The sequence below is a fragment of the Triticum urartu genome, chromosome 2A (assembly GCF_056163025.1).
Source record: "Triticum urartu cultivar PI428250 chromosome 2A, HENAU_Tu73, whole genome shotgun sequence".
NCBI classification, from domain to species: domain Eukaryota; kingdom Viridiplantae; phylum Streptophyta; class Magnoliopsida; order Poales; family Poaceae; genus Triticum; species Triticum urartu.
The window spans coordinates 737,404,855-737,414,903 of NC_141874.1; the positions used below are offsets into that span (position 1 = coordinate 737,404,855).

Consider the following 10,049-nt stretch of genomic DNA (forward strand, 5'->3'; position numbering starts at 1 on the left):
ACCGGACACGCCCACCAACATTGGATAGACGTCCCTGGTCTATTTGGACTATTTGGGGTACATGCTCATAGCATCTTTTTGCTAGGTAAGCCTTGAAATTTCAGCATTTTCTACTAACCCTCATGCACTGTACATTTTACTTCAAGGTGAATTGAGGTTTAAATGGTGAGAGCAGACGATCTATACACGTGCCTGCTGGTCCATATTATCCAGTCGGTCGCGTTTTCATGCAGATCAGCGCCCAAAACAAAGTTAAAGCAGACAGGGAAAGGGAAAACATTTTAATAAAATAAGCTGTTATTCCCTCAAAATAAAATAGGCGGTTAGCTAGTAGGGACCATCTTGATGAATGTTCTTTACCTAATGCCGAAGGTACTTTTACAGTGGACGGGGCCTGGACAGGGGAAATTTTGGTCCTTCACAGCGTCGATAGCCATCAATCTCAGGGAAGAATTCGTTCCCGAAAAGCACCCACCACCGACTCCCATGGCTCTCTCTCTCTCTCCCTCGATAACGGCGACTGTCCCTTTGCAACACCAGAAACAAGAACATGTATGGCACTCCACGAGCAAATGACGGGATTTTTGCCCAGCCGAATTTGATCCAGTATGTTTGGGGTTGGGGGGCATCCTAATTGTTCTCCACCATTTGTGGCAGCAGGTTCTTCAGGATAGTTCATTTACAATCCGGGGCAATACAAATTACATGTCTAATCTAAGTATATATTTCTGTAATACAAGTTTAAGTTACGAAATTGTTGGTTCTCACGGTTTAGCAAGAATGTGTGTCAAGTCAAATATTGTATAAGACCAAACGAATTTTTATTAATCTCCAAAACGAATCAGCAAAACGCAAAACCTGAATATGTCCAACATACACATAACTACTTGACTATACACACATATAGTTGCTAGTAATAATTACTTGACTATACACAAAGTACACATGTGCCTGCGACTGCAGATATGCACTCAAGCCATGAGGCCAGCAATGGCAAGCAAAACGGCGAGGCCATACCCGATGGCCTCCACATTGGTGGCAGTGGAGACAGGGGTCGGCGGGGGAGCATTGCTTGCACTTGGTCCGCTGGCTGGGGCGGGTGACAAGGAGGAGCCAGACATAATATCGATCTTAACCTTCATGCCACCAGCGCAGTGGCCAGCGAAGCCGCAAATGAAGTACCGGGTGCTGGAGGCAGTGAGGGTGACGACATCATTCCCAGAGTTGAGGGTGGTGATGGGGCTGGCGGTGCTGCAGGAGTCGTAGTCGGCCTTGCTGACCTCGAGGACATCATGCGCTTGAGGGGAGTACTTGAAGACGATCTGGTCGTCGGCTTTGAAGTTCCTGGAGGACGCCCATGTGCCGTAGTTGGTGCTGAGGTCCCACGCTCCGCCGGGCTCGCCAACGTTGTAGATCGCCGCTGATGCGGTGCTCAGGATGGCCATCACAGCCATGGCGAGAAAAATGGTTCGTGTGACAGCCATTGAGGCTTGAACTGCAAGGAGAGCTTAGCAGAGGAGATTACAAGGGAGGTGCTGATGTATTGGTCCTTGAGCGGAGAATGTGTTTGCTTCCCTAGGCGGCGGTGTCCGGTCCTATATATAGGACAATCCTGGCCGGGTGGGACGGAGAAACATGTGCGGTTGGTGGGACTTTGAATATTGTGTGTAGGTGGGAACACAAGCAGCTGGTACGTACTTGATCAAAATAGACTGAGTTTGTGAAGACCGGGCTGTGCTGTTAGCCTGCTGACCATTTCACGCGTTCTTTTCCTTTTTCTTCAATATGGACGCGGTCTACAAGACATGACGTATACTAACACGATCCACATACTTTCTGACGTAGATCCTAAAATGTTGACAAATCATTTTTTATTACTGGATTCGACATATTAAAGAGACCCTAAAATGTTGTTGTTGGGATTATTTAATTATATGCACTAATTCAATATCAAGTACAAATGGTACATTTGGTCACTCTATAATGTTAACCTATATACCTATATATTAATAAGAGATTTTTTTAGGGAATATATAAATAAGAGCTTTTTTTTACCACATAGTAGAAAATGGAGGTCCTACTGATTTGGAGGCCCTGTGCAGCCGAACACTCTCCACAGGTGCGTGGTACGGGCCTGCCGTCAGAGGCCTGTTGCATGCCTTGATTAGGATCGTGCCTTGAATAGGTTACATGGAGGATATATATAGAGGCCAAGATCCAAGCGAATTTCTACCATTGCCGCCAAGATAAACATGGCCTTTCGTTTTAGATAAAATTTACTTGATTGCAGGCTGGAAGCTCCATTTTTACCAGTTTTAAATTCCTCTTTGTATGTGGTATTAACGCTTTAATTCTTTATTTTGATGCTCGTCTTTTAAGCAATACATATCGCTTGCTTTCTATGTTGATAGTATTGACTTGTTTTGTTGGAACAGTGTTGTAACTTTTTGTAACACTGAAGCTGTAATTTAATTAGTTGTACCGTGCAACTCATGTAGTAGAAAGCTGGAAATTAGACCGGAGAAATCTATCCAGCACTTGTATCAAAAGTAGTCCTCGTTACCATGATATATCTAGGTTTTCCATCAACAATGACCGAAGGAGAGGATCCCCATGTGAATGAATTACTCAAAGCACCACAAAGTGATGAAATTTTAATTACAAGTTTGCGTGTGAGGAGAGATTCTATTGTTCATTGTTTTTGAGATAGCTCACCAGTCATGCCAAATGGTAGGAGAGATAGTCCCGCCAAGACATAGTGGATATTTGTAAACTTTAATTCAGTTTAATAATGAGTCGCACAATATTATTTCACTCGATGATGTTATTTTGCAATCCAGGATGATGCACTATGGCTCAATTGCACGGTTCAACATGCCAGCTGATAGCTCCATTCTACCAATTCTAAACGTGTTTTGTGTGTGTGTGTGTGTGTGTGTGTGTGTGTGTGTGTGTGTGTGGATGCAATTTAAAACGTGTTAACTTAACTGTATATTGTATGAAAGCTTTACTTCTTGATTTGAACATTGGAATTTTGTTCATCGTTCTCCTTCTAAATTGGAGGTTGTGACTTTTTTTGTCGTTGAAACTTGAAAGGTGTAAAATAAATCACTAGAGGTTGTAACATAATTAGTTCTAAAGTGAAATTCAGGTAGTAAAGATGAAATATTGAATAAACAAAGTTAAAAGTTTTTCTTTTTTGAGAGAAGAGAAGTTCGAGTTGAATGCTGATCAACGAACCCTTGATGTACGTGATCAGGGACATGGATTGTGATAGTCTACATCGCGTAGACCGCGTCGATACCGAAGAAAAGAAAAGCAACGAGTGAAGCAGTCAGTAGGCCCGGTCTTCAGATCTTCTATCGATCTATTATCTATTATATATCTATACGTGTTTCACTATGATGACCAAGTAGTAGCTGCATGCTGCGTAGCTTGCTTGTGTTCCCACGTAACATTCAAAGTCCAAAATTCAGATAGGTACTCTATTATATGTACCCTATATATGCTACGGCATACGATCAATGCAAATATTCACAATCCACAAGAACTAACCTGTGTCAAGAGAAATGTTGTATAAGACAAAAAGAATCTGTATTAATAAATCCTCCAAAATGAATCAGCAATACACAAAGCCCGAATACGTCCAACATACACATAACTACTTGACCATACACACAGATAGTTGCTAGTAATAATTACTTGAATCTACATAAAATACACATGTGCCTGCGTCTACAGAGATGCACTCAAGCCACGAGGCCGACAACGGCCAGCAAAACGGTGAGGCCGAAACCCGTGGCCTCCACATTGGTGGCAGCAGAGACAGGTGTCCGCGGGGGAGCGTTACTTGCACTTGGGCCGCTGGCCGGGGCGGGTGACGTAGAGGAGGAGCCTGGCATGACATCAATCTTAACCTTCATGCCGCCAGCGCAATGACCAGGGAAACCGCAGATGAAGTAGCGGGTGCCGGTGGCGGTGAGAGTGACAACATCATTCCCGGAGTTGAAGGTGGTGACAGGGCTGGCGGTGCTACAGGAGTTCATGGTCTGCCTTGCTGACCTCGAGGACGTCGTGTGCCTGAGGGGAGTACTTGAAGACGATCTGGTCATTGGTTTGGAAGTTCTTGGAGGACGCCCATGTGCCGTAGTTGGTGCTGAGGTCCCATGTGCCGCCCGGCTGCCCCACGTTGTAGATTGCCGCAGACGCCGTGCTCAGGACGGTCATCGCGGCAACTGCAAGAAAAATGGTTCTCGTGGCAGCCATTGAGGTTTGAACTGCAAGGAGAGCTAGCAGAGGAGATTATAATGCAGGTGCTGTTGTATTGGTCCTTGAGCGGAGATTGTGTTTGCTTCCCATGGTGGTTGTGTCGGGTCCTATATATATACAGTACAGGCTATGCCCTGGTGGGTTGAAGAAACGTGTACGGTAGGTGGAAGCCTGGACTATTATCGTACGTGCCTGGATTTTGGACTTTGAATGTTGTGTAGGTGGGAACACAAGCAAGCTGGTACATACTTGGTCATACTCAAACACGTAGGAGTCTATGATAATCATCGATCGACTGAACATCTGAAGACCGGGCTGTGTTGTTGGCCTGCTGACCTTTTCACGTGTTTCCTTTCCTTTTCCTCCAGTATTGACGCGGTCTACAAGACATGACGTAGACTGCCACAATCACATACCTTCTGACGTAGATCCAACTGCCCAGTTGCATTTCAACTCTCTCTAAAAAAGCCTCTAACTTCCTCTGTTAAAATTGTCAGCTTTCAACAACCTGAATTCCAGCTGGATCACAAATTCACAACTAATTAAAATTGCAGCTTTTAAATTTCAAGAATCAAAAGTAACAACTCTCCTAAAAGCAAAATATATTTATGGCAAAAAAGTACTCCTATGACATTAAGCTCAAGAAGTAATGCTTTAGTACCACAGAGTTATAAAATTTGAAATTGGGAAATTGGCATTCAGCCCACGAACATTCAGCGGAACAAATGACTGACTTTGCATCATCCTAGATTGTAAAAACAAGGTTTAGATAATGACTGATAATATATATTTAAATTGAATTAAAGTTTTACTGGAATAAAAGGCTAGATAGTGCCGGTGACGGGGACTAGTTTTGATGAAAACGATAAACAAGTCTTGAAGAATAGATACATAATCATTATTGTTGGATAGATGTCTCTAATCCATTTGAAACTATTTGTGGTGCATGCGCTAAAAGTATTAATGTGAGGCGAGCCTTGAAACACCATCTTTTTCAACTAGCCCTTGATGCACAATGTAATTTGCTACTAGGCGATTTGAGACTATAACATAGAGACAACACACATGCATGTCTATGCTCAGTGCCTCTCGGGGTCGAGCGACGGTCGTGCTTCCGTGTCGTAATCCCTCTTGAGGACATCGTGTTTGGACCTTGCAACGATTGGAGGGACCAGAGGCAACGGTGCTAGGTCGCGGCCGCCTCGTCTTCTTCGTGCCATCGGGCCTTTGGAGCGGGGTCTGCAGCGACTTGCGGCGGTGAGGTGGTGGCTGTCAGTGGTTGTTGTCGTGTGGCAATACGGTAGCCTCCAGCCGGTCCGGCGACGGCGTTTTGGCCATGTTCTTGCTCGCTGCAGTGTCGTCCGATGGGGTGCGATGGGGCGGCTACCCGCCTTTTTCGGTGGTGGCGGCCCCCGTGGTCATGTGTATGGCGTGGAGGCTGGGTCTTGTGGTGCTGACGGCTTCTATGAGGATGGCGGAGGTATGGGACGCCCCCTCCACCAACAAATCGGGTTTGATGCGGCTCGGCGGGTGACACATGTATCTCTTCTGGAAGCGTCATGGCATGCCTGCCACCAGCAGGTGCTATGCATGATATCTCATGCGCAGACGTCAAGTCATGCTTGCCGTCGGCAGATGCTATATGGTGGGTTTGACAGAGTTGTCATGCTTAGCCTGTTCCTATTGTATCGAAGGTGGTGCGACGGAGACCGGAGGCGAGGCAACATGGGACGTCTTTGTCTTCCGGTTTCACCTACTGCAATATCTGGCTAGCGAGGTGTCGGTAGCGGACAAGTGTTGGTGGTAGAAGCAACTTTAGCGATGAGCATGCACACTCCGATGGAAACACTAGAACTCTGATCACGCTATATCGACACGCGTTGCGTGGTACCATTGCTGAAGGTGGCGGATCGAAACTTGGCTTTGGAAATGAAATCCGAAGATCGACCTTGGGTTGGACTTGTCATTATCGGCGCACGTGTGAAGATTTCTTTCTTTTTATTTTATAATAGGGTTAGTGCATGTCCGGTGCAGTTACTATTGCGAGGCATGTGGCCTCGGATATTTTTAGTTTTCATGTCAGTGTTGTTCTGCTGCTGAATTTTTTTAATAATAAGTAATATATGGATGCGTGCATCACTTGATGCAGAGGCCCGAGTTTATCCTTCTTTTTAGAAAATGTGTTGCCACTGTCAGGTTCAAAAATAAAAGGCCAAAGCTAGAGTTTTTACCTTACGGCACCATAACTAATAACTGAGGTACATATGTCCTGGCTTTGACAAATGCAGCAAAGACACGATTGCCAAAGGAGCCCAACGCACCAAAGAGAAGCATGGCTACAGTGTCGATCTGGAAAAAAAATTATATGAGATCAGGTCTCACGGTTAGCAGGTAAGGCCCGTCCTGATGGATGACACGTGGCATTCACAAATCATAAAGCATTTAATCCCCCCTCCCCCCCCCCCTTCATTTCAGGTGGGAGGTGTGATAGATGCTTTGTGATTTATGAGGAGAGATTAGATACTTTATGATTTGTGAATGCCACGTGTTATCTATCAGGATGGATTTCACCTGCTAACCCGTGAGACTTGGTCTTATAGAATTCTTTTCCGTGTCGATCCCATCCGATCGAAATGGCATCAGATTATACATATTGTGTTGGGTCCTATATATACAAACTCATGGCCAGGTGGGTTGAAGAAACACGTGCGGTAGGTGAAAGCGTAGAATATAGAGTACGCGGGAACACGAGCTAGGCATGCAGCTAGTATGTACTTGGTCATATAATCAAACACCTAGATAGATAGTATATAATAAATAATAGACTGAAGATGTTAAGACCGTTTCAAGCGTTCTCATCGCATAGCAGCCATTGCCTGCTGCTTCAGTATCTTTCTTTGAGAAACTACTGCATAACTTGGTTCCACGGCCTTACCATGCTGCTTCAGTATCGACGCGGTCTAGGTTCCAAGGAGACATAGTTGACTATCATAACTCACAAACCTTGTAGAAGGCATTTAAACTCTCACTATAGAAAAAAAAGTTCTCACTTCCTCTTATTAAAACTGGAACGCTTGTTGTATGAATTCCATGTCACTACTTTCAACTTAAGAGTTCCCACAAAAAAAGAACTTTCAACTTAAGAGGTAAAAGTCCAATATTAAAATCATGAAGTAAAGTTTTTAGACCGCGGATTAAGCAGAGAAATAATGACCGACATTGCATCATCCTGAATTGCAAAATAACAGCTTAAAAAAAGAGTGAGCACATATTATATTAAAGTAAATTTTATGTAATAAAAGGATGGATATACAATGGCGCCAATGAGGACTACTTTTGATTATAGTGATGAAAATTTTCTTGAAAGTTAAGTACACCGGACACGCCCACCAACATTGGATAGACGTCCCTGGTCTATTTGGACTATTTGGGGTACATGCTCATAGCATCTTTTTGCTAGGTAAGCCTTGAAATTTCAGCATTTTCTACTAACCCTCATGCACTGTACATTTTACTTCAAGGTGAATTGAGGTTTAAATGGTGAGAGCAGACGATCTATACACGTGCCTGCTGGTCCATATTATCCAGTCGGTCGCGTTTTCATGCAGATCAGCGCCCAAAACAAAGTTAAAGCAGACAGGGAAAGGGAAAACATTTTAATAAAATAAGCTGTTATTCCCTCAAAATAAAATAGGCGGTTAGCTAGTAGGGACCATCTTGATGAATGTTCTTTACCTAATGCCGAAGGTACTTTTACAGTGGACGGGGCCTGGACAGGGGAAATTTTGGTCCTTCACAGCGTCGATAGCCATCAATCTCAGGGAAGAATTCGTTCCCGAAAAGCACCCACCACCGACTCCCATGGCTCTCTCTCTCTCCCTCGATAACGGCGACTGTCCCTTTGCAACACCAGAAACAAGAACATGTATGGCACTCCACGAGCAAATGACGGGATTTTTGCCCAGCCGAATTTGATCCAGTATGTTTGGGGTTGGGGGGCATCCTAATTGTTCTCCACCATTTGTGGCAGCAGGTTCTTCAGGATAGTTCATTTACAATCCGGGGCAATACAAATTACATGTCTAATCTAAGTATATATTTCTGTAATACAAGTTTAAGTTACGAAATTGTTGGTTCTCACGGTTTAGCAAGAATGTGTGTCAAGTCAAATATTGTATAAGACCAAACGAATTTTTATTAATCTCCAAAACGAATCAGCAAAACGCAAAACCTGAATATGTCCAACATACACATAACTACTTGACTATACACACATATAGTTGCTAGTAATAATTACTTGACTATACACAAAGTACACATGTGCCTGCGACTGCAGATATGCACTCAAGCCATGAGGCCAGCAATGGCAAGCAAAACGGCGAGGCCATACCCGATGGCCTCCACATTGGTGGCAGTGGAGACAGGGGTCGGCGGGGGAGCATTGCTTGCACTTGGTCCGCTGGCTGGGGCGGGTGACAAGGAGGAGCCAGACATAATATCGATCTTAACCTTCATGCCACCAGCGCAGTGGCCAGGGAAGCCGCAAATGAAGTACCGGGTGCTGGAGGCGGTGAGGGTGACGACATCATTCCCAGAGTTGAGGGTGGTGATGGGGCTGGCGGTGCTGCAGGAGTCGTAGTCGGCCTTGCTGACCTCGAGGACATCATGCGCTTGAGGGGAGTACTTGAAGACGATCTGGTCGTCGGCTTTGAAGTTCCTGGAGGACGCCCATGTGCCGTAGTTGGTGCTGAGGTCCCACGCTCCGCCGGGCTCGCCAACGTTGTAGATCGCCGCTGATGCGGTGCTCAGGATGGCCATCACAGCCATGGCGAGAAAAATGGTTCGTGTGACAGCCATTGAGGCTTGAACTGCAAGGAGAGCTTAGCAGAGGAGATTACAAGGGAGGTGCTGATGTATTGGTCCTTGAGCGGAGAATGTGTTTGCTTCCCTAGGCGGCGGTGTCCGGTCCTATATATAGGACAATCCTGGCCGGGTGGGACGGAGAAACATGTGCGGTTGGTGGGACTTTGAATATTGTGTGTAGGTGGGAACACAAGCAGCTGGTACGTACTTGATCAAAATAGACTGAGTTTGTGAAGACCGGGCTGTGCTGTTAGCCTGCTGACCATTTCACGCGTTCTTTTCCTTTTTCTTCAATATGGACGCGGTCTACAAGACATGACGTATACTAACACGATCCACATACTTTCTGACGTAGATCCTAAAATGTTGACAAATCATTTTTTATTACTGGATTCGACATATTAAAGAGACCCTAAAATGTTGTTGTTGGGATTATTTAATTATATGCACTAATTCAATATCAAGTACAAATGGTACATTTGGTCACTCTATAATGTTAACCTATATACCTATATATTAATAAGAGATTTTTTTAGGGAATATATAAATAAGAGCTTTTTTTTACCACATAGTAGAAAATGGAGGTCCTACTGATTTGGAGGCCCTGTGCAGCCGAACACTCTCCACAGGTGCGGGCCTGCCGTCAGAGGCCTGTTGCATGCCTTGATTAGGATCGTGCCTTGAATAGGTTACATGGAGGATATAGAGGCCAAGATCCAAACGAATTTCTACCATTGCTGCCAAGATAAACATGGCCTCTCGTTTTAGATAAAATTTACTTGATTGCAGGTTGGAAGCTCCATTTTTATCAGTTCTAAATTCCTAATTGTATGTGGTATGAACGCTTTAATTCTTGATTTTGATGCTCATCTTTTAAGCAATACATATTGCTTGCTTTCTATGTTGATAGTTGTGAC

At 44.5% G+C, this 10,049-nt stretch overlaps 3 pseudogenes; all 3 read right to left on the reverse strand.

The window, feature by feature from the left end:
* Positions 1-799: 799 nt before the first annotated feature.
* On the reverse strand, positions 800-1,586 carry LOC147987455 (mavicyanin pseudogene; annotated as a pseudogene).
* A 1,992-nt stretch (positions 1,587-3,578) lies between these two features.
* On the reverse strand, positions 3,579-4,351 carry LOC147987456 (mavicyanin pseudogene; annotated as a pseudogene).
* Positions 4,352-8,441: 4,090 nt separating this feature from the next.
* LOC147987457 (mavicyanin pseudogene) lies at positions 8,442-9,227 on the reverse strand (annotated as a pseudogene).
* Between the last annotated feature and the right edge of the window lie 822 nt (positions 9,228-10,049).